Here is a 26,509-nt window from a genome sequence, read left to right as displayed (position 1 = left end):
CCATTTGTTTTACTTTTCTCTTTTTTCTCCCAATGAATGTCGCTACAAGGAGTGCAAGAAAATATTGGGAACAAAATCATTAATTTTAAAAGTTGCATTTGTTGCTTTTGGTATTGCTTCGAATTACTCTTTTGCTTGTTTATTCTTTTTTCCCCTTCCTTTTCTTCACGTAAAGCACATCACAGAATAAAATAAAAAAGTAAAAAGTTGTTTCATTTTTTAAAATATAGCAATTATAAATTTTAAGAAAAATATGATGTGGAACAGAAAAATAAGTAGGTAAATGAATGTCACAGCAGTAAAAATGGGGGAAAAAAAGTTACTTCAACATTAATTTCAACACGTTAGTAAATAATATTAGATATTCAAATAAATTTACCATACTGTCGAATACATTCATGAAGATTAAAAACTCGTAGGACTTAGGAAAATTACGTTACAAATAAAGAGAACAATGAAAGTCTTAAATTCGACTGAATATTCGGATAACGCATAATGAAAACGAGAGGTTATTTGGCTTTCGGCAATATATATATAACCGTCTTTCTAATACTTATCTAGATCAATATAATAGCAAATAGAAAACAGATCAAATGAAATCTCAAAAAAGACCGAAATTGTTATTTAAGCTTTTACGGCATCTCAGAGTGACAGATTATAAACTAAAACAATATTTTTGTAAGAGTCTTTAATATGTATGGATAGGTTTTATTTCATCGTCGTTTCGGCTGACGGATTGAAAACAAATGCAGCATAAATGATATATTTGATGAACTAATTTTTCTTTGAAAATAATAAAACGGGAAAACAAAAATAGGGAATTTTTAGCGTAGTTGAAGGGTCAAAGCGACAAAGCTATTACTTTTTTGAGGAATAGGCCTCGCTTCCCACTGAAAAAATCGTCCATCTTTCAAGTATATTACAAGTGTATCGTAGCCATTACTCAAAATTTTATAAATACGTTAAACGGGAAAAAAGTCTGTTGAGTGGGAAAATTCGAAAACATAATGTAAGAAAGAATATGGGTTAGATTTTATTGAATTCTCTCTCTCTGGAAAAATGGCCACTGAGTGTGTATGGGCCTTATGAGTTATATAGCATTTAGAGAGAGAGTAAAAACTCTTTTTGCACTGACATGTTAAAAAATAAATAAATACATTCTTTTACTACCAAAACAGACTGAGATACTAAAGAAATAAAGCCATACGCAAGATCATTACTGCAACACAGATTTTGGGTGATTCATTTTGTTCGTTAGCAGCGCCCTACAACTGATAATGAGAATATGTCACTAAATCATATCTAAATAATAATAATAATAAATCTTTATTTGCATATGGGGCAGATCCATACAAGGATGGCATACAATTAAAAAAGAAAACCACGATTCATTAATATAATAATAAGCAACTCATAATAAGGCACATAAGCAACTCACATAATAATTTAAAAAAAATCGACCATCAATATAAAAAAATTCAAAAAAATTACATCATGAAAAAAATAAAACAGTTTTCCAATTTGATCTTCGGATAAGTTCGATATTTGAAAATGAAATTTTGTCTAGTGCGATTGCGGAAAATACATTGTTTTAGAAGTACGCTTCTTTGTAGATTAAATAGTGGGCAGTCGAAAAAATTATTGAAATTACTGCTGCAATTATGGCAATTCTGGTCAGGATTTAATATGGCATATCCACTAGGCAAACGCAAGAAACCACTACCTGTTCTAATTTGAAAAATCAGGCGTTTCCGTGACAAAGGTATGTTAAAAAGCAGATAATTTTCAGATGTGAGATTGGAAAAAATCTCGTGGTAAGCATATCTTGTTGACCTATGAATTGATAAAAGATCGTGTTGCATTGTTAGGTCTACGCATCTTGAAATGACCGTGGTAAAATGTTTTCTGAGCGCAGCCGGTGCCACTTCAAGGTCCCAAAACGAATGGGAGCCCAGTTATACGGAGCAAACTGAAAATATTAGAGACCCAATTACGGCTGTTATTCAGTGGGGGGCGGGCGTTTCAACAGGGCATTGTAACAAATTTTGGGGAGTCTGTTATCTGGAAGCTTAAGATTTTGTACAAGGAAAAGATGTATTGTTTGGAAGAGTCACAGATATTGGACGTCTGGTGGATTCCAGTCAAAGTATATAACCAGGGCAATATCTGGACGTAGTAAATAATTTGTGAAGAAAAAAATCTTGAGCGTTTTCAATACGGAACCAATGGCCTAGTGACCAAATTGGTGCAGCATGACTTATAATGGACTTTGACAGAAAGTCAAACAGTTTTAATGCTGCGGTAACAGATGAGTTACGTGTCCCACTGAGAATCCGAATAACTCCACCTGCAGAGATTTTGTCTTTAGCCACAACACGATTAGTATTTTTTCGGAAAACACCCGAAGAGGAAAAAATGATACCTAAATAGTTGTACTCACTTATGATTTCTAGATCTTCATTTTGCCACTTAAATTTGTCACCACAAGCCAGCTTACCGCCCCTCCAGAAAGTCATTATTTTCGTTTTGTTCAAGTTCGCACGTAAATTCAATTTCTTAAAGTACAGCGCAAGTAAGTTGATTTTTTTTCTGAAGAGATGCAGCATTTTTTGCCAATAACGCAATATCATCCGCGTAAAGTAGACTATGCATTTCATTTTTATGATCAATTGAGAGACCTGAGACCCTGAAATTAAAGATAGTATCGGGATCTGCTATGAAAAGATCAAAAATGAGGAGAGAGTACGGATCTCCCTGCAAAACACCGTTTGTTATATCAATTGAGTTTGTAAGACCTTTATCTGTTCTTATTTTAGCTTTGGCATTGACAAAAAAACAAAAGATTATCAAAAACCCGGAGCTTGCGCCAAATGAATAGTTTACTCCACAATAATGAACGATCCATGGAGTCAAATGCCTGAGATAGGTGAACAAAACATATGTAGAGTTTACCTTTTTTCTGGCATGTGTGCAACTGGATAAGGGAGTTTAAAGTGAAGATATATATATATATGGTCCCTCTTCCCCTCCGAAATGCACATTGATTTTCCGGCCAGATATTGCTGCGATCAGACCATAGTTCCAGGTCTCTTGGCCAATATGAAGGAAAAAATACGTTCTATAGAATTTAAGAAACACACCGGTCTATAGTTAATCGGAAGGTTTCTGTCACCCTTTTTAAAAATCAGGAACCACAATCTCACCTCGCTCCATGCTATTGGACAGTAGACAAAATATTAAGTGAAGTACTCATCTCTGCGATCGATATATCTGAATCTAGAAGTGAATCATTTTGGTGAGCTGTAATTGAGGTAGGGAATCGTGTAATTGAAATAGCTTCTTTTGAAAAAAACCGATCTAAAGTAGTTAAACCATTCCTCTACCGTAATATTTGTAGCAGGGGCTTTGTTTTTCCGAAATATATTTATAGAGTCCCAAAAAAGTCCTTGCCATTAGTAAGAGATATTTTATCCCTCAAGTTTTTGAAAAAAGCGGTCTTTTTGAGTTTTAATTATTATTGTGCCGTTTTTTAGCCCTAAAAAGCACCCGAAAGTCCTGACTTTTGCGAAAATTGCGTGTCCCTTTACGAAGTGCACGCTTAGCCAAGACACAATCTTTATCAAACCATTTTGCTCGCTGAAAATTGGGAGATCGAATCTTTTTAACAAATAGATCATACTTAAATGCAGCTTCCTTGAAAATTTTAATTATTGTATAAGCCGTTGCTCGAGTCCTCCAGTTGCAAAAAATTATTCCGGTGTGAATCCAATTTAGATTTAAATTAAGGTGCCCTCTCAGGGATCCAACGATATTTTCTAGAGATCGTCACCGGGAATTGAGGATTCATGTCGTTGTTGCACTGCAAAAAACTCACTTGTATTAGGAAATGGTCGGATTTGGTCCAATTTAGTACTTTTAAATCATTAATTTCTGATTGCACAAATACTTCAGGTGAGAATATATAATCAACAATGCCGCTCCATTTGCGGACGAGTAAGTGAATTTGCCTTCCTTATCACTGTGGAAATTACCATTAAAAAGTAGCCAGTTATTTTGAATGCATCTATTAATTAAAATTTTTCAACGTTTATTAATTACACTATCCAAACTTTGACAACTATAAGGATGATCTCCGGTTGAGCATCAAAATATCTGGGATCAGCAGCGTGCATTCAGGTCACCACCCACAAGAAAATCAGTACCTATATATGAGAGATTTTCCACAGACTAACAATGATTCAGTAAGCGAATCATTATTTGAGCTGTATGGTGGAATATACAGCAGACCAACTGGCCACGATTGAGCAAAAGAGGGGTGTTATCTAACTTAACAAATATTGAAAATTCTTTTTTAAATAAAATCCCCGGGGTACCTAGATATTTTTATAGCCATTAACAGGCCTCAGTAGGGTCGACCACATCTCGACTTCACTCCCTCTACCGTAATTAGGTTATAATTATTCCAGCACTTGGGTGAGAGAAATTTTTATACATCCATGTTTCGGAAAAAGTGAATATATCATACTTGACCAGGCGGGAGATGAATTCTTTATCGCTTAGTTTAGACGAAAGACTACAAATATTTCAAAACAAGAGAGTCCAAAAGTTCATATCAGAAGTTCGGACATTTTGAGATGCAGATGATCGCGAGTTCCGATAATTCTCATGACATCTTATCGGCTCGGGCGGTATGTTTTTCCAGTTCAACGATATACTTCGAACTCAGATCATATGTGTACCAAATATTGTCTATCCGTAAAGTATCCGTTTTGAGGTGAACACTCTATCCATCTTGATTTGCGGCTCTCATTGCTTGGATGAGATAACGACGACTAATCTCTCTAGTGTTAAAACAATAGTCCTCGGTCACGGATACTTCTTGAGCACTGTTGACACCTGGAGATCGGTTTTTCCACTTTTCAAGAAATCTTTGAAAAATGCGATTTTTGACCTCTCGAGAGATCAATTTCACAATAATTGGAATGCGGGTTCGATCGCTTCCACGAGATGTGCAATATCGATAAAAATTAATTTAGAATTGTTGATCAACAAATCCTTATCGATAAAATCTTTAAATGCTAAAATACATTGGTCAGTAGAACTGTTTGATTCGATATCCCCTGTATAGGCCATGTATAATTAGATTACTTTTCCGCGAGTAATTTTCAACAGCATCAAAGCGGTTTTTCAGATCACAGACTTCAGATTTTAACACATCAAACTCCTCTATCAACTTTTGCCTGTCTTGAGCCGCGGGGGGTGGCAAGCATTCCATTTATTTCTAACAAACACGATTCAAACCGGTCCACTTTGTCACTCATATTGCGAATTGCCGCTCCTTTCTCCTGAACAAGAGACCTCAATTCGAGCAGCAATTAAATTCATGATAGCTACTCCACCTCTGGATTCAGTTGAAGTTTGCGATAATCCCTTTAGGCGCTTACTCTGAAGATCGGATTCCGACGGTGATCGCTGCAAGTTTTTCCGAGACTTGCAAATGGAAGCCAATGGGAGTTTGGTGACTGATAGAGGTTCCTCCCACAAACCTTCCATTGCTTTCGAGAATTAAAACCGAATGAAAATTTAGCGGAGATGTATCAAGGAGCATAAAAAACATGCGTGTGACCATGAAACACGGTGTTGACCATGTCGGTGTTGCCATCCAATCTGAATAATAGTTGGAATCACTGGTTTGATACGACTACTTCAAGCTTGGCTAGAATGATGCGTTTTCAGATAAGGAAAATGTTTAAATTCATAAAATCCCCCTTTTCTACGAATATAGTCACCTTATGGGACCCGAGGACTGTATGAGAACCTAAATAACTTTTTCAGAAGTAACTTTTCTTGCTCAAATGGTTTTTAGGATGATGTATGACACCTTTTGAAACCTTTATTGTATAAATAGAAAATAAAGTAAAAATAGTTACCTAATAAGTAAAATACTTGTACTTAATAAGTTTCCTCAAAGAATAACGATTTTCGAGAATATTGGATAACGATAAAAGTAGACAACTTGTAAGTTGATGATATCGATTGCTATAAAATTCTACCTAATGCAGCAGACAAATTGCAAACTACGGTAACAAACAAAAAAAGCAATTATGGTATAGCAACAATGTGAACAGTTTTAAAGTATGTTAAGTTTATACAAATTCAAGCTTCAAAAACAGTTTCTCACGATTATATTCAACTATACAGTACTTTCAATTGCAAATTTATAATTTTTTTTTTTTGAGAAAGATGTACTGAAAAACTGGCTAACTATGTAGAGGTACTGATTTTTGGCGATTTTTCATTTCTGCAGCTACCGGAACATCTACCGGAGAGTAGCCTACATTTTCCTCAAAATATATGTCACCATATGGTGGCCTGATGTCATTTACGAGCCATTATTAGCCAATTGCCGTTTCCGGCCATTGCATGGTACCATTCAGCATATACCTTTATATCCGCTCCAAAGGTTAAATATTCTATTCGTCACTATAGCTTAACTGGTAGAGCACTCGACCAGCAATCGGGGGATCCGGGTTTGTGTCCCGGTAGCGACAGAGAGAGATGAAAAATTTCCACAAAAAAAAAAATCAATATCTCTTTATAATTAGTCAGTTTTCACTAAATCTGTGATAACCACTTGCATTAAATACCGTACTTAGATCAAACTTTTCGAAAGCAGCTGGGGAATTCTGAACATTTTGATGTTCATTCCCAAAAGATTTGTATTTCTAATTACTGGTAGGAGTATATAATTAGTTTTTGAAGCTGGCATTTGAACAATTCATATTGTCTAAGTATTGGTTGCATTGTTAAGATGTCCTCCCTTTCTCTGCAATCGAGTAAATATTTTAGGGAAGATCGATCTTATACAACAGCTGTATATTCTCAGAAATGCCATGGAAGTTTTACTTGTGGCTCAAATAAGCGGTGCCCCCCCCCCTCTAAATAATTATTATTAGATAAATAGCATGAGAAAGATACTAAGAAATAGCACGCATTCCGTATTACAAACTAATTGGAGACAGATAATTGACTAACTCTGAGGAAAAATCCCTCTTGCTCTTTTAATTAGTTCATACTTTAGCTTTTATATTTTCATTTGCTAGAAGTTTTACCTCCGACTAGAAACAGTACAATACCATACCCCCTACTAAAGAAATAGGATCCTATTATTTTTTTTTTATAAATGCTCTGTTTTATACTACTTGACAACTAGACGGACTTACAACGGGAAAAAATTTAAGTAGCAAAATTTAAAAAATAAAATAATTTTAAAAATCATATATCATTCAGTTGCACTGGAAATTTCCAGTTCCATATCAATAATGACTATTGCTCATGTTAACAAAGTGTTTTTGCAATTTAAAACACTACGATTTTTATATCAATAGCACTGTCAACATGATTAGTTAAGTTTGTTAACATGATCAATAGTCATTATTGATATGGAACTGTAAATTTCCAGTGCAACTGAATGATATATATGACATGAATGTCGCTCTCCACTTGTTAATACAAGATATACGGAAGACTGGATGTTGTGAAGATATTTATTATTTGAGATGTTAATTTTTTAAGGAAGGAAAAAAACTCGTCCGGCAATCGAGGGAACCGGGTTCGACTCCCGGTAGAGGCAGAGATGAGTTTTTTCCTTCCTTAAAAAATTAACATCTCAAATAATAAATATCTTCACAACATCCAGTCTTCCGTATATCTTGAATGATATATGCTTTTTATATAAATTTGATCCAATATTGAACAACTTAATAGTTTATATTTTTTCCCTTTAAAACAAGGGCCATTGAAATCTCGGTAACGTTGAGGGTATTTCCATAGCAGCTTATGTACCTGACCTTTATCAAATACAGTATCTTGATGAAATACTCTTAAATTATCAATATTCGAATAAATTTAATTGTTTATTTGAAGAACACAAGAAAAAGACATACAGTACGTGAAAAATACGTATAATAACCCTTTCAGACCCGAGCATTCGCTTTTTTGGAATTTTCAAGATGTTTTTTCATTTTTGATACTAAAAAAAATGTCAGCAAATCTTTATTTATCTTCGAATTTTTTGTCAAAGTTTTGAGCTTCATAAATAAAGAAATAATTAATTCAATTTTTTTTTTCAGCCAAGATGATGCAGGGTGTATTTATATTCTCGTACAATTTTTTTTTTAGAATTTTATTGCTAAATTTTATGTAATAAATCATATTTTTCGTGGAGGCACTTTCTTCTCAGTGGGGGTGGGGGGGTATCTTAAAAACACATAAAGTTTAACTTTTTAACACTACTCCCTTTCTTCTCACTGCTGCCCTCTGATGAAAGTCCCCCAAAGTTCATATTCACCATATTTTCAACTCAAAACACAATCCTTCGAGCCAGGGCTTAACTCTTCCAGGTTAAAAAGAAAAATCGGCGTGAGAATCTCACGACAGAAAGTGAAACTTCTAGATTGTTTAAGGGAACGTTCTACGATTCCAGCGACGTCACGGGGGGGGGGAGGGAATGGTTCAGGCAACTATTTTTAAAGGAAAGAAAAGTTTACGTTATTTCTGTTGATCCGTTTAGCTTTTTCGGACGTGAATCGGAAAATTCCCGCCTAAAGAAGTTTCACTTCAAAGTATGTTTAAACGTATCGATGATCCTGGTAATATAAGAAAGATACTTAACTTAGCCGAGTATTCTTCCATCCAATTTTATAATTTTTTCATGATTCTTAGTATTGTTTTTGCTGTTTCAAATCTCATTCATGGTCATCTGAAGGTTATGACTGTTTTTATATTCACGACGGGGGCGGTTCGTGAAGGAGGTGCGTAGGCGCGTGCCCCCTTGAAAGGTAATTACGTCATTATTCTAATTCTTAAATGGATTTCTTCTTTAAATCGATTTGATATCAATTTAATACCATTGAGTTTCTTTTTTTTTTAATTTTTAAAATGAATTTAATGAAATTTCCATAGAGAGAGCTCTGTATTCTTTCCTCTTTGACCGCTTTCCGTCGCGCGCCGTATGAGATACCCTTTGATAGTAAAAAAAAACCAGAGGAGGGAGAAAGGGAGATGGTTATAGTATACAGGTTATTATGCTCATTTTGGGCTCAAAAAAAAAAAAGCGCCGGGGATACTCATGCTGCCATCTACTTTCTTTTAAATCTACTGCCTTTTAAATCTGTTGTATCTTCTAAGTTAGAATATAGAGTGAAACTTCGATGAACCATCACCGTCCGGGCCAGGGCTGTGACGGATAACTGAATAGCCGGATAACAGAAATTTGTTAATACATATGTACAGTAACGTTATTTTTGTCAAAAGGGTCCAGAATTTTGTGAAGTTCCGTTTTTTAGATCCAGAACTTTGTGAAGGGTCCGGAAAACGGACCCAAATTTTGGCTGGGTGCGGACCCCTAATATTTGAAGAAGTGTATGCATTTTCACACAATTTGCAAAAACCATTGCCGATGGCAACTGCTAAACTTAAATGATGATTTTAAACGTTGCTAAGACATCGTTTAAGCTCACTGCGCAAACTTTTTTACGTAAATGTTGCGTTAATAAAACATTATTATTTTTGTAGTGCATAGTTATACAAATAATGTGAAAAATAATTTGATAAACAAAAATAAAAGTTTTCAATGCAGTGCAATACTTTACTAATTGTAAATAGTACGTGTTCCGGGGACGGAACTGGAGGAGGGGCAAAGAAGGCGATTGCCGCGGGCGGAAAAATGTAGGGGGGGGGGGCAAGTTTTAGGGGAAACAAAGAACATCATTATATAAAATTATCAAATTTTAAATTGGTGAGGGTGGCAAAAATCCTAGTTACGGCCCTGCATGTACTTGACTACATATCATTATCGATAGATGGTGGTATGTTTTTGGAAATCTGCGCCCCCAAAAATATCCGACCACGAGTCGCCACTGACTCACGATACATTCCGAAAACCCCGAGATATACACGGAACCAGGTCACGTGATCAACAAATGATGACCGAGACAGCGTGGCATTTGCAAATTTTGTGTATCTGTATGTAAAATATCTAAGTACAGTAATTCAAAAGTTCCAATGTCAAGTGGTTTATTTTTCTCAAAATAACAGAATTTAATTTTAGAGCAGCATCCCGAGTTTGTCCTTTTTCACGACGATCGGAATCTCATTACTCACCCACAAACAGTATATTTTTTTACTTTGTTTGCAATGAGATTAATTTTCACGTAAAAAAAACTTAGTTTTCTATGAAATGGGGATTCTCTTTATCTTCTCACAAAGAAAGAACATTCAAATTCACTTATTTCCGCTAGCTTTAAAATTCAAAGACGGCCAAATAAAAAATAAGAAATAATAGTAACGATGACGTCCGTTGGATAACTTGAAAAGTGAAAACCGTCTCGTCATCAATCAGAGGGTGCCATCAGTAACACAAGCGGAGATGTTTGATAGTAAATTCTCGGACGGTTTCTTGTCAAACTATTCAGTTCAATAATAGTCAAAACCTGGATGTTGTTGACATAAGAAATCACCATAAAGAAATGGTCTAGAATCTCGAAAAAATACCCTGAAAATTGAAAAAAAAATGTCCTACCACAAATTTATTTTGCGTGAACAGCTTCACTGACTTTATCGATAACATCACTAAGCTCCATGCCTTCTTTTACTGTAAGGATAAAATGGTGGTAATCACGATGCTATACGCCATCTGATCTTCAATATTCCACTCTGCAAACAAAGCGTGAGAAATCTTAAAAACAGCATCACACGTATCAAAATCATTTAACATGAATTTAAAGATTTGAAAATTTTCACAGTAGTCGTGGTCGCCGAATCCTACAGCGGTGCCCTTAGGCCAGACTTTTAACCCTTTAATTGGCATGTATTGAAACATTCAGAGGAGAACGTTTCTGAGAGAAAATAAGGTACCCGGACTGCTATTACATCACGAGAAAAAAAATTAAAAATTATTGTCAATATTTTAAAAAATATGGAATGTTGCATTTCAGGGAAAAATCTGCATTTATATCATGATTTGTATTGATTTGAATGATATAAAAATGACATTTATTGTTTAACAACTTGCATTCCTATCATTTCTAAAGAATGCGCAGCAATATGTCTCCTCCACCCATGGTATTTCCGTCCAAAATGCAAGGGTGGAAAATCATTCTTGTTTGGCTCTTCCAGAAATAGGAGACGTGTATCTTTGAGACATTCTGCTTGTAATTATAGAAACTTTATGAACAGCTTGCAAGTAAACATCGAATGTTTAGGATTTGCTTAGAAGCTTCAATGCTGAAACGTGATCAAAATATAAAACACCTTTACTTGAAAAATATAAGAAAAACTATGTTGCTTTTGAGAGCAGCACTGCCGAATAAAGGGTTAAAGGGCTCCTTCAATATAGTGAACTAGCTATGATACCCGGTACTGCCCGGGTTTTCTTCAATGAAGCTTTTTGGATGGGGACATATTTTCTTTGAGGGACATTCAAACCCTGTCCAAGTTAACCAATATGGCGACTTCCTGCGCGAATCATGGAAGAAATATATCTAGATTAAAGAAGCGTAGAAATGAATAGTTTTTTGTTTTTTGATGTGCGTGCGCGCGTGCGTGTGTGTGTGTGTTCCTAAACTTATATGAATTTGTGCAGTTGAATATTACGGAGACATTAATTTTCATGCTTTAGGGGATATAAATAAAAAGTTGAAATTAATGTTATTGCATGAATATCCAACTGAAAATAGGTCCGGCAAATTACTTCATATTTAATTTTCTGGGCTTCTCGTACCTCTTAGCGAACTCAATATTTAAAAAATCGAGAATTGAATTCAATGTTTAAAATTATTGATATGGCGGAAACCCCATTAAATTTCCGCATTTCAACAGTAAAATCGGTAATTTTAACACTAATTTCTATGGGGATCATCCTTTACCTGTCCCTCAAAGTGATGATTCTGACGACTATTGAAAAAGTGGCAGATCATTGTAAACGTATAAATTATTACAAGATATACGGAAGACTGGATGTTGTGAAGATATTTATTATTTCAGATGTTTATTTTTTAAGGAAGGAAAAAACTCATCTCTGCCTCTACCGGGAGTCGAACCCGGGTCCCTCGATTGCAGGACGAGTGCTCTGACCACTAAGCTACAGAGGAGATAGAGATTTTCCTTCGCTAGAGCGTATATATGCCGAACGGAACCGTGCAATGGACGGTGAAACCGATCAGCTAATAGCTCATGGACGACGAGCCACCAGAGGGCTATATATATGACATGAATGTCGCTCTCCACTTGTTAATACAAGATATACGGAAGACTGGATGTTGTGAAGATATTTATTATTTCAGATGTTTATTTTTTAAGGAAGGAAAATTTTAAGGAAAATCTCTATCTCCTCTGTAGCTTAGTGGTCAGAGCACTCGTCCGGCAATCGAGGGACCCGGGTTCGACTCCCGGTAGAGGCAGAGATGAGTTTTTTCCTTCCTTAAAAAATAAACATCTGAAATAATAAATATCTTCACAACATCCAGTCTTCCGTATATCTTGTATTAACAAGTGGAGAGCGACATTCATGTCGTATAAATTATTGTAAATATACTGGCAGCATTAAAGAAGTAACAAACCATTGTAAAGGCAAATGCATGTCTGAAACGCAATGTTAGGGAACCACGGTTACCAAAGTAAACATTCCGAAAGTGATTGTTGAGGCCCGGAACCATTGTTGTCCGACAAGTTTTTTGCCCATTTCGTGCATTGGCCCAGCTCTGACGAACTTAACCTATCGTTCAAGTCGGGTCTCATTTGGTATATATGCCAAAATTTATATAGTGACGATAGATCTAAAATTATAGATTTGTATATAGAACACACACACACACACAGAAAATGAATTTTATAATTGATTTTGTATTAGATTTATAGCGTGAAAACAAAAACAAAAAATGAGAATCATCCTGGGCCCCAGGGTTGGAACCCTGTCAGACCCCCTCCTGTGGCGGTTATGCTTGTAGTATATGAAATTATTTCTCATGTTCCCAATGAGTCCTTCTGAATAATGAAAAAACTTCTTCGCGTTCAATAGAATTAGAATTTCTTGAATTAATTTAATGTTTCGTAAAGTAGATAACTCTTGGAATTTTTACTAAATTAACTATGAATTACTAGTATATTGCCTGTTATCTATAAAGAAAGATGCAAATAAAGTGATGAAACTAATGCATCTTTAAAGAAATATAGCCTGGTTTTTCATAATTATCCGATGGTTAATATGTTTGTACAATTCATTTTTTTTTGAAAAAAAAAAGTGTAATTTTATTTTTTAGAAACGCTAAATAAAACATTGAAAAATACCTTTAAAGTAAAACAGTGCGAAAACATGCAAATGTCATCAATTTCTGGCCCTGATAATAATAAAAGCACATCTCTAACATGAATGAACGAGCATGAAAATGAGAAAAAAAAAACGATTAAAAGTTTATAAGATTGGACTAAAATTGAAGTGATGAATATTGTGTAACAGCCTATCATTTGAAGAGTGGGGAATTGGCACCAAAACACCAAGAAATTGTTCGGTTTCAGATTTCTCACAACATCGAAATACAAAAAAAAAGTTATGGTAAGTTCTGTCTTTTTTCTTTTTTTTTTGGAAATTAAATTCTAGATTATAGACACGAGATTTTTTTTAAATTCTTTTAAATTTTGTTTAAATTCTTTTTAAATTTGTATGCTTAATTCGTTAAAAACTGAATTTGTGATTAATCACTGGCACCGTCTCTTCCCATTTACTTTACAGAGCATAAAAAAAGTACTGAGCAATGAAAATATAAATCTCAAGGCATTAGTAGAGCTAATTAATCCAGAATTAAATTAATTCTCTGCCCCCACACTATCTCTAGGAGGGAAAAATAATTTATTAGTTGTATTTAATTGGGTTTTTACTCCTTCACGGAAAATGGTGCGATAAGCAAAATAGGTTTAATGAGGGTTATTTTTCTTGTTTTAATGATTGAAATCGCACGAAGAGGCTTATTTAGTCACACCGCCACAGCAAATGATGTTGGCATATTGAGTGACTACTTTACTGGTATCATTACTATTCATTTGAAAGATAAAATTAAGGGCAAGTTGAGCAGAAGGCGTAACCATTAAAAAGTCGTATTTTTTATCGAACTCTCGCAGATAAGATTAAAAAATTCAAATTATCGAAAGAAAATCGAGAAATTCACATGAAACACACAGAATGGCTACAGTAAAATACCGGGCACAATTTTTTATGTGTATCGATATATATTTATCACACTTACTTGATTAAATACAGAATTTTTCATCGCGTTCAAAACAAAGCCTGGTAATTCATTCAGCAAAATTCACGATAGCAATAAATTCAATAATAAAAAAAAATTGAAAGAAACAGGATTGGCGATGAAGCCTGACATCTTCGAGCTATTTTCCGTCGTACAATTTTTAAACGGTTTATTTACTTTGTTTCTCCCATGACATACAAGCACTCAGCTCAACCATTTCTGAAAGCTTTCAGTGAAAGCATCGAAATTTGTGAGAAGAACTTCATCAAATTTTCATGTGTTTGACAAACTTTATTATGCAAACAAGCAAAAATGAAAAAAATATATATATATTTTACAGCGAGAACGGAAAATTTTCCAGTGTTTCAACAAGGGTTGTATTTTTCCCCACTCAACAACCGAACGCAAAAGAAAAGTTGGCACACACACAACCATGATTTAATCTAACTTTATGGTGTTGGAACATCATGCAATTCTTAGGATGACATCATTAAGAAATCGATTTTTTTTTTTTAAATAAATTACGAAGGAAATTTCGTTGAAATCGTGTAGTCAGAAGTGAGTTAATGAATTTGACTGTAATCAGTTGACTGCAACTTGGCAAATCATTTCCATTCCTTTCTTGTTTTGTTATTTCAATCCATTTCACGTACCTTCTTATTCTAACCAGAGCATGGCGAGCCACTCTGTCTCAATGAAGAGATATAAGCAGGTGCTCTCAAAGACCTGGGCCATTGCTGGAAAAGATTTCAAGTACCAAATGAAAAAATTAAATAAATGATGATCAACAGTCAAATGAAACCATATCAGCCAAAAAATAATAAGTGTCGGGACAGAAGTTGTCAAAAAAAGTCGATAAAAATAGTTCGCATTTTTGTCGATAGAGGGCACTGCCCGAAAATAAGTCACTAGAAATATGAAAATCAGAGTCATAAAATGCAGGTTGTGCGATAAAAATCTCGTTTCTGCATTTTCTTTCAGGCTTACATAAGCATACACAGAACAGACAAGCATTCAAATATAACAAGAATTACACAGAAACAAACTTCACGTCAGGTTTCACTACACGTACACGCATATCCCCGCATATCCCAATTCGTTAGAGGTTCCGCAGAGGAATATGGACGAGGTGCATGTGTGGTTTAGTAGTAGTAGTAGGCTTACATAAGGGTCATTCAAGTATTACGTCAGCATCGATGGGGGAAGGGGGTTTCCGATTTGCTGACTTTTGATGACAAAGGGGGAGGGGGGTTTGGATGATGTTTACGTCATCAACAGCCCTTTATGACGATATGAAATATTCATAATGGAATCTTATTCGGTGCGCCAAAAAAACGGAAAAAACCTTTTAATAGTTATTGGGCACCTGAACTAACATTCCCCCTATTGATACAGAGGCACTTTAGTGATTTCTAAATGTTTCACGGATCATTCAAGTGCTCTGGAAATGTGTCCGGGCCGATTAAGTGCTCTGGAACTGTGCCACTTATCACTTAAGTGATCCGTAATTATGCCACGGATCACTTAAGTAATCTGGGAATGTTCCGCGGGTAACTTGAGTGATGTAGAACCGCACTGGGGGCCGCACAGTTTTAAGGGCTTTAAAACTGTGCCACTCAAGGGTCTCTAAATGTGCCACGGATCGTTTAAGTGTGCTGGAACTGTGTCGCGAGCTATTTAAGTGATTTTTTGATGTTGAAGTGGTCTTTGAGGCCTACTTCAGTGATCTGAAAATGTGTCACGGGCCACTTCAATGCTCTTGAATTGTGCCACGGAGCATTTAAGCGATTTGTAAATTTGCCGCTTAGTTCATTTTTACAAAATTAAGTTTGAGGGGAGGGGGCAAGCCACATCGGATAACTTTCAGGGCCACATTTGGTCTGCGGGTCAAGGGTTAACCGCTTAAAGGGTGGGTCGCAATGAATTCCTGAATAGAAATTTTGAGTTCTTACCCTTCAAATAGCCTTGAAATTAACAGAAATTGATTATAATAACATATAAACGTATTTTCTTTCGAAATTTTAATTTAAAAATTTTTCATTAAAAAAAAAAATTTCCGTCTGGGGGGGGGGGCGCACGAGCCCCCCTATGGTCCTCCTCCCGCATGCGCTTCTGATTCCACCAATATGCGTTATGAGGGGAAGTGCCGACGAAATTTTGCTGACGGAAGAGGGAGGGAGTCAGAATTTTGCTGATTTTTCCTGACAAGGGGGTAGGGGGTGTCAAAAATGGCTAAAACTTTGCTGACGTAATACTTGAACAACCCCTAAAGTTTTCGTCGTGATGTTGACATTGGTGGATAAAGTACTATAGGTGAAGTTGATTTACCTCAGCCACGAATCGTCGGCCAAAGCTTTGTGAACGTTTCGGACGTTGAAAGAAATTGAAGGAAGGTTCTGCTGAAACATTCTGTGAATTGTTTTGTGCAGCAGCACCCTCTATCGACAAAATCTGAATTAGTTTTCTTTATTTCCCAAAAATAGATCCCCTTTTATAGACTAACTTCGGTTATTGGGCTTAATTCGTTTTGTGAACGTGCTCGTTATCCGAATCACTTTATATCGATTCAAACTTCCCCATAGGAAATAATGGAAACTCGGATGGATTTCCACAATCATTCATTCTACAAATTCATTCACATACAAATGACTAATAAAAACGGCATTCAATCAATAGTACAACTCAATAATGACATACTTGTGGCGCTGCTTATTTATGACGAGCCGATACTATATTTTTACAGAAGTATATTTTTGGTGAAAGAGTCGATATATTCAATGTATATATATACATAATACACACGTACTCGTGCTGTGATCACATTGATTGCTCTTTTTTCCCCCAGACCTGCAATCTAGTCGGTCGCACTGCCGGCAGCGCTGTCACGTCGGTTATGTTAATTTTTGTTTTTAATTGAATAACTGGCAATATGTTTTTAACCAAGTAATAAATGTTAAGTTTCAATGAATTTTGAATAGGCTTTCAATTTCTTAAGCGGTCCCGCTCATATTTTATCAAACCCACTCAAACTGAGTACCAGTTACGCGAAAATAAAAAAATACCTTCTGATTTAGAAAATATTTGAGATTAATATATATACCGGTCGGAATCTCCCAAATACGCAATGCGATACAATCTTGTAAAACAATCTTGAAATAAAATAACACAATAACGCCATAAGTAAACATACACAATAATGTTTACAAATTAGCTCATTCTGAACGAGAGAGAGGAGGACTATCGTTTTTAGGACGATTTACGGACTCGTTGTTGTGTACAAACTTATCCTTTTTGTGCAACTTTGAAAAAGAACCTGTCAATAGCACGTTTTTACCTTCTTTCTAGAATTTTTCGGAAATGGGAAATTTCATTGTATTGTTGGCCAGATTCATTGCTCACACACTTCTACAGCTTGATTTGGTTGGTTGTTTCACAGATTAGCAATTTCTACACATCTCTCTAATATCCTTTGAGAGAAGATAGCGATTCCTCCTCAGACAAGATCCCATCTATAAGCTATTGCTGTTGCCCGCAATGAAGGATCTGCGGAGGCTCGTCGTTGAGGGAGGCGAATTGGCTTTTATAATTTAAAACGTATTTCTGAAATAGAATATGTATTTACATATTTCGGTAGAATATTTGGCAATCAGGCCGTCAGACGTTCATGCGACTCCGCGTCTCGCGATCGACCGTTTCTTTTTCCTATTGCACACTAACACACGCGCGGATAGTCTGTGACGTTACTCGGTTGGTATTTGTGTAGGCGGCACCGCAGATCCATTAGTTCGTATGTAGTCAACTCCCGGCCATGTTCCTAAACTAGTTCTTAAATGACGTTCTCATTGTCCACAAACCGCACGGTCTTTCCCAAGGACACACGCATTCTCTTTTACTTGAAGTCAAAGTCTTGCCATCTGGTGGATCCTATTCACGAGCTAGCCCCTTCAAAGTCGCGTTCAATAATGCAATAAACCCACAGTTGTCTTCATTAAAAAAAAAACCTCGCGTAAGTGCACATACGCGTGGTTACAATGCTACACATAGTTTCGTATCGTAAACAGTCACGCTCGCACTTTTTTTTTCGCTCATTCACTTTTTTTTCAGTGACGCACGCTTACTCCTCTCCCGCTGTAGAGAAGAATATTACCCACGATTCCACAGTACATGTGTGGGCGAAAGCGAAAAAACCATCGCTTCAGTTTTGATAGCGTAAAACTAAATAAACTTTTTCGTTCTCGATGGGGGCCACGTATCTCATGTTGATAGGTGCTCCCAAATCGGATCCTTATAGACGATGTCAGACAGGATTAAACATGTTAATCTTACTAATGGATTAAGACACCCATGGAAAGACAGGTGACACAGCGGAAGCAATTAATAGGTTTATTGTAACAATTAACAGTTAAACATGATTACTTTAAGATATGTTACACAGACAGAATATAAATTTACATTGAGAATTAGCGGTGTAACAGAAGAAGCACAAGCGAGCTAAGCGGCGACGTAACATAGCTCAGTCCTTTTATACACAACGCGGGCCGCCAGTTCGACATCCGATTCGTCCCTGTCAGAAACTTTCCTGACACAGTAGTACAACAGAAACGGCAACATGACCACAGAAAAGGAGTCCCACATCGAGGGGTTAGCGCACCAACCTCACAGTGAATATAAAAAAGGCTGCCATTCAGAATCATCAATAAATTTTAGGTCCCGGTCTAATTAGCCCTCGTGCAGAATCCGCGCAGCAACCGTGGATCGGTTGTGACGTAGGTGAGCAGTGACTCCTTGTACGTCACTACCAGCAGAACGTTCCCTGAAATGGTGACGTAGGTTGGGGGTACGGGAGAAAATAGCGTACCACCGAAAACAAAGCCCAAAATGTTTGCTCGTAATGCGAACGATCACTCGTTAGTCGAATTAAAATTTGTTCAAAATTTTTGCTCATTAATCGAATCCTTCGTTAACCGAAGTTTTCCTATATTTTAAATTTTTTGTATGAATTTTTAAATTGTTTACGAATTGATGGGACGCCCAGCAATAATACGTCAATTGAAATTGACTTTAATCATTTAAGCGCTGTATTTGCTTTAATATTATATTTGTTTCTCTTTCAAATAATTTAAAACCCTTAGCTTAATATTAAGTCCCACTATATTTTATTTCAGCTGCCGAGTAGAGTTTTTTTTATTTTTTGTTGAATTTGAATATTTATTCCGTACGTATGCTGTGTTTAGAATGAGTGCATTTGTTCCAGAAGCAATATCTCAGATACGTGATCAAACGAACTGAAACGTTGTATATAGCTGGGAGATAAGATTAATAAGCGATCAAGATTTCACGGAATAGCACCCGTCTGTTTGTTTTAGGCAGACGCGGAAAACATCCGTGTGACGGAAATAATCTCTCCCATAAATGCCCAATTAATCAACAGATGATTGATGTCCGATAAACGCAATAACAACGCGTCGAAAAATATTATTACGTAAAAACATCAACCTCTGCGATACTAATGAATCTGCTGTCTCTGGGCGCTTTAATGCATATTAAGAGCAAAATTCCCTGAAATAATTCCCAAAGCCTCTCTCATCCCACTATACAGTAGTACCAGTACCATCCCCCAACTCAAAGGTGACTGTGGGCAGTGTTCTCAGGATTTTTGGAATATATCTACGGTTTAATGTAGCGCAAAAATATGACTTTCTCTGATAAATAGGTTGCATATAAATAATTCAGAGAACACTTGATGAACATAATAAAAGATCGACTGTTGAGGAAAAAGTGAAAAACACTTTTTTTGTATCCGATATTAGTATAAGTTCGACAGAAATGTACGTTTGTTTATAAGATGACTACTGCTACTTATCCGTACTTGCACCTCCTGCACATCCCACTGCTAAACTTTAGCGGAAATCTACAGAATTTGTAATATGGCTATTTATTTCACTTCAGCTCGGGAATATGGACTTTTATTCGGATTATTGATTGAAATCTCGAAATTACTCGATTACAATGAATGCGATCTACGATAGGTCGAACAGAAATATCAACAACTCACGTGCGATAAAACACGGCGATGAGTCCCCCAATGATATAACTTAAATTACATCTTTCTGTTTCCTTCGAATTTCGAAAATTTTCAAGTCTTATAGAAAAGATGGTACATAAATATTGAACGATCTAGTGATCGTGTATTGTATTCACGGGGTTCCTCAGAAATGGCCTTTATCATTCATTCATTAGTGAAACAATTTTTAATAATAATAATAATGATGAGCGAGGCGCACATGGATCCAGCGCAAGCAACTCGTTGAACTCTAGCATAACTTTATCGCTAATAAATCTGTTAAGTAGCCACTTTCGATGCGAACAGAGAGTGAATTACGACCTTGAACGGTTAGTTCTGAACTTGCCAAAGAAGACAGAGATCGAGTTTAACTTCCGCTTCACTGGAAACTTCTGGTTGAATTCCTTCCTTCTTTTTCATTATTTTAGTACATTTTTTTTTATTTTGTCTTGTACACCCTCTAATGAGCACAGCCATCTTGAAAACTTTATCATTTAATGGCCTTTCAAAACTGATTTTGTCAACCGACTTGAAGAGAAAAAAAGCCACAGTTTTTCTATTTTTGAAACTGCGATGTTTTGGCGATTAATGCTATTCGTAAAAGAGATTATTTAAAAAATAGAAAAGAAACTGTGTTTGCCGAACTGATTCCAATCACCATCATATCGTCTCATTCTGCACATTTTTTATAACTTTCTTTCCTCTTTCACTTCTTATAAATTGTTTTCCAGATAAACTTAAGAGAAAAATTATCAAAGGGTCAAACGTGTCAAATGTTTGTCGAGTGAAAACGGAATATGTTTGTTTTCTTTTGCGATTTTTAATACCCGAATGTTTTTTCTTTTCTTTTTAATCAAGTTTTGTGCTGGTTTGCTTTTTTAACCTCGTTCTCTGTCTGTGTTTAACAAAAACTTTATCAAAGATAATCTTGTTTGACTCTTTTACAATTGTAGTTTTCTCTTCTTTTAATCTCATAAAAGTTAGCATTCCACTCGGCATACGGCAGGGGTGCACACTGCACATACAGCCTTTTCAGTCCGTGGGCCAGAAACTTGTATGTATAGAGTGAAAATATGACCTATATTTTACAGGACATCGTAATATTGGACAGTCCAACTTTTTATAAAAGTAAGATTTTATGAGGAAGGAGGAAAGGGGGTTTCTTGCCTACCCCACCAATGTAAAACTCAATGATTTTATGACGCTATTTTGTCACCTCTTAAAATTTGCCGCCGAGGGCAGTTGCACCCTTTTGCTCCTCGCTAGGTCTGGCCCTGTTATTGTCCTGTTTATTCCTTTATTTTTTTTTAAAGAAATCAAGAATTAAGATTTTATAATTACGGCTTTTTATATGACACTCTTAAATTTCATTATGATTATTATGTGTGACACCATCATAATTATTATAGGCATATAAATACATTCATTATACACTATCCCGGATGCAACTAGAGTCTCCGATTTGGGAATTCTCATTGACGAGCGACTTAGGTTTTCTGAACATTGTTCAGCGGTTGTCAAAAAAGCGAATAGAATGCTTGGTCTCATTTTCAAAAAGGTCTCTTCGCGTTCTCCTAGAGTCATTCTTCCGCTTTTTCGAGGCTTAGTTCGTCCTGGACTGGAGTATGCGGTAAGGTTTTGGAGACCATGCCTACAGAGGGACATAGACTTGATTGAAGGGGTGCAGAGAAGAGCTACGCGTGTCCTTATTGGCACACAGGGCTTGAGTTATGAAGAGAGACTTCATTTTTTGAATATGTTCACATTGGATGAACGCAGGTGTCGAGGAGATATGATCGAAGTGTTCAAAATTTTCAATGGGATGGATAGGATGGACCACGAACTTTTAGTACACCGCCAATCGACTGCTTTTACAAGGGGACACCAGTATCGATTGGTGAGGGACAATGCAAGGTTATGGTGTCGCAGGGAATTTTTCTCCAATAGGGTTGTTAATAAATGGAATAGCTTACCCCCGGAGGTAGTAAATTGTAACACAATTGACACGTTTAAAAAGAAATACGATAAACATGTTGGGGTAAATCGAGAAGCTATCCATTCTTAGAATAAGACAACCATAAGTATTCTTTATGGGCATTGTATAATATTTTATCATGTGTATATATTGTTTATAATTTGTGTTAATTGCATTTTTAATGGGGTTGCTGTATTTTTGAAACATATGACATCCATATTTTTATGGGCATCTTTTTATCAGCCACCTCGTTGGGCATTTTGCCTGTTGTGGCGTTGTATTTGTATTTGTATTTGTATTCATCTCACATATTAGTCAGAACATATGGGCCTACTTTTTTTCGGCGAATCCCATTTTTGCCCATTGCGACTTGCAGTAGCCATCATTCCCCGTCGTTGGCAATTTTTCAGCAATTTTGCGATAGTATGCAATTTTTACTTGCCTGCGACAGTTTTTTTGACTCTAATAGGCAAATTTTGATTTCCCCTTTCACATTTTTTGTTTTTTGGCTATAACTTGTGATATCCCGCATGGATCCCGATTCCCCGTATTTTTATCAAAGATATATGGTCATCCCCTAGGTAGTTATTGTGTTGTGTGTATTGATACTGGTAAATAATACTAGTATATCTTTCTTCGCGGGTCGGATGGAACCCTCTTGGTGGGCCGAATTTGGTTCGCGGGGTGGAGGTTGTGTATCCCCGGCCTATATGTACATGAAATCTGTTATCTTGTTTTCTGTAACTGTTAGTCCCACCCCCAGACGAGGTGCATGCGTGGTTCAGTAGTAGTAGTCCCACCCCCTTCGTGTTCTGTTGAATTTTATTTTCCAGCTTTCATAAAATTCAGTAAGAAATAAATGAATTAATTAATAGTTGAAGACCGTAAATAAACTAGGTGAGCCTCTATATCGATTTTCAATTCTTAGTGTTCATTTTTTACATGTGACATTATTGATTATACTATTAAAGAACAGGAGAGACAAAATCAAATTACGAGCAAATTTATTTTTTTTCTCTTGCTATTTTTTTCATGCTGTAAAAATGGATGATGTGAACGGCAAATAACTCATTTCATTTTCACGTGTTTCGTTGAGTTGCAAAATTGGCACTTCGACCTGAATCATTTGCTCGAAAATTTTGTTCAGAAAAGTTCTAAAGCGAAGTAGAATAACTTCCGGAAATGCCACGGAGATTCGACACGCTTGAGAATGTGCAATTGACATCGTTCCGCACTTTCGAAACAACGCCTATGAAAATTGCTTGCGATGAAACACCATATGAGATATTATAGTGTTTTTCTCGGATCTAACGAACGAAAAGAAATCTGCAACAAAATATTACCAAAGCGTCTCACAAGATGTAACTTCTCTTCATTTCATAAGATATTGTTCTTAATTGTTGTTATTTTTTCCTCGATATCATGTTGCGTTCCGTTATTGATTCGGTGAGTGTTTTTGAATATTTTATATACATGCTTACTCGAATTCCCACTCGCGAGACACAGTAGGCCGCCATCTGTTCGATTCTAGTTTCCCAATTAAATGTTCCCCAATGAAAATAATTTTTCTCCGGTGTTTATTTCAGCTTTGAGGAATAAAATACGGTATTAGTTTGAAAGTAAAAGAAAAAAGAAAATTAAAAATAAATTAGCTTTTGCATGTGTGTTTACAGATAAGATAAGGTCTCCACCGGGAAGAGGTTTTTTCCCAAGTTTGAGGCAGGAATTGCTAGAATCGTTTCCTCTTAGTTCATTTAACTGTGACGAACCTCATCAATAATCTTAACCGGCACCGCTGTAGGTGCGAAACCATGAGATATCCATTCATAAACACAGGGCGATTACTTAATTCCCTTTGCTGCATTTTACTGGCGAACCGTTGATCCTAGAGGCATTCTTTTAGTTAGAAAAAGTATCAAGATAACGTGTCGTCCTTAGATACGTCACTTAGGTCTCGAGGGGTTCAAAAGTTATTAAAATAAAAAAAATTAACTTGTTATACGAGCACCCTGTCCTCAAAAACTCAATTGCAGAGTTATTTTCCTTCTTCCATGAGGCCAACAAAAGAAAAAAAATTTACGTTTCTAAGTGAAATATTCCCTGAGATATTTGAATTGTGAAAAACTGGAGAAAAATTAGGAAAGAACAACATATACAATAAGGGAAAAAGTAGTTTTCCGTTAGCTTTGATATGCTTTCCCACCTTTCCTCCGATTTTTGAATTCAAATACCTCAGTGAATATTCACTTATTGTTGGCCTCGGGAAAATCAGGGCAATAACTTTCTAATTGCGTTTTTTCAGGACAGGGTATCTGTAATAAAAGTTAATGTTCCTATTTTAATAACAATACAACCCTTTGCAACATGAATGACACATCTTAGTTCCACAGGTTATTTGGATAATTTTTCTAATTGGAAGTATGTCTCTAAGATCAACGGTTCGCGAGTCAAATGCGGCAAGGGGCATTAGGTAATCACCCTGTATATTAATCATTCAAAGGGGTCCGGAAACCTGAAATATTGAATTGGGGAGTGTGGCCTGGAAATATATATATATAATACCATACAACACAATGCTATTTATGCGACCATGCGACAAGAATCTCTCACATTACACGAGAAAATCGACAAATTTTCTTTCTCTAAAAAAAGGGAATTTTAATGACATGAATATTTCGACAAAGAGATCCTTTGTTTTTTAACTGCAATATTCGCTGAGATATTCGAATTCGAATATCGGAGAGAAGTTATGAAATAACAGCAAAAACTAACGGACACACAACGCTCCTTTCCCTTATTTATGTTGTCGTTTCCCAACTTTACACCGGTTTTTGAATTCGAATATGTTGGTGAATATTTCAGTTAAAAAACATAGGATTTCTTTTGTTGGGATCAGAAGAGACAGGGCAACAACTTTCTAATTGGAAGTTAGAGGACGGGGGGGGGGAAACTGTATAAAAATTCAGATTTTTTTATTTTGTGACACTACTGACAGGACACCCTGTATAGCTAGCTGTTTTGTCATACCGAGCGTACACTCGATTGATGCGAAAATTTTAAACTTCCCGCGACGTCTCAACTCGTTTCATGAGGGCACATATCATCGAATAATGAAAGCATGAAACGATAATAATCATAAGTGATAATGAACGCACGAAAACAATTTCATGTTTGAAGCAATTCCTTCTCGGCGACTTCGAAAAAGTTCAAAACTGGTGCAGATATTGAAATAATTTTGCTTTTTTTCTGAGGTTCTGTTTGTTTACTTCTACTTTTCAGCTCCTTTATATAAATATTCAGTTGAAACTTCAATTATTTTCAATGGGATAAGGGAAAGAAGAGGAATGGGGGTACAGTAAGTATACTTTTTTACTTTTTATTTCAGGGATTGAAAGGAAAATACTTCGTTATAAAAAATATGTGTGAAAGAGCACCTATTTTGGCCAAAATGAAATTTATTTTATGTATAAAAATTACACTGAGGATCTGAAACGTAACTCTAAAGCGGCACAAACCCGTTACCAAGATATATACGGGATGGTAACTATAGACCACTCAATAATTACACGCATGATTCCTTGTGAAAAACTAATATTGAAAATGCTTTCAGTTTTTTGTATTTGACAAAAAATTGATGAGTTATAACGCTTAAAAAATTGGTGATGTCACCTCATAATCCTGCCAAATTAACCAAACGTATAACTTTTTGATTCTTATCCCTAAGAAAAAATCGAGAAAGCGGAAACCAGTTTCTTTCCTCTTTTGTGTCTGTTGCAGTTTTTAAATATTTATGCGATGGTTATTGCGATTTTTCAGGTTGCAGATTTTGAATTCATCCGTGAGATTAAAAAAAACGACTGCCGCCAAAAAATTCTGAATTAGTTACTCACCATGTGTGTTAGTAAAATGAACCTCAGATTTAGAAATTAACCCACGAGAAGTATTTTTTTTAAATAAATTTTTCAGTATTTTTTTTTTAATTTACACATTTTTTATTAATTTAAGAATTAAAGATTCATAAAATTCAAATGAATGATCGGATATCAAAGTTGGAAGTTAATTTCACTCTGAAACAAATATTCTTACAAAATTTCAGAATTTTTGTGCAGTTGTTTCCTTTTGTTGTTGTTTTTGTTTAAATCTATCTTTAACGGATGAGCTCGAAAACTG

The 26,509-nt window shown here is 35.8% G+C and overlaps 1 protein-coding gene and 1 non-coding gene across 4 annotated transcripts in view; both read right to left on the bottom strand.

Annotated features, from left to right (window-relative positions):
* Positions 1-26,509, bottom strand: part of LOC149086471 (calcitonin gene-related peptide type 1 receptor-like) — a 132,212-nt gene that overhangs the window by 58,398 nt on the left and 47,305 nt on the right. The window contains exon 2 of one of the 3 annotated variants that reach the window (XR_016196105.1): positions 10,583-10,716. The exons of 1 other annotated variant lie outside the window; for it this stretch is intronic. The gene's annotated coding sequence lies outside the window, so the exon portion shown is untranslated. Of the gene's footprint in view, positions 1-10,582; positions 10,719-26,509 lie in introns of those variants that run through there. One more of the 3 variants, XM_089255741.1, reaches the window with a different exon arrangement.
* TRNAA-UGC (transfer RNA alanine (anticodon UGC)) lies at positions 12,081-12,152 on the bottom strand. The gene has a single exon. It is a non-coding gene; the product is annotated as a tRNA-Ala (tRNA).

The sequence above is a fragment of the Pholcus phalangioides genome, unplaced genomic scaffold, assembly GCF_987345545.1.
Source record: "Pholcus phalangioides strain wild (caught in Gottingen) unplaced genomic scaffold, Ppha-v1.0 ptg000004l_1, whole genome shotgun sequence".
Taxonomy (NCBI): Eukaryota; Metazoa; Arthropoda; class Arachnida; order Araneae; family Pholcidae; genus Pholcus; species Pholcus phalangioides.
Note: the sequence above shows the minus strand (reverse complement) of the source record. Positions and strands in the feature narration are given on the sequence as shown.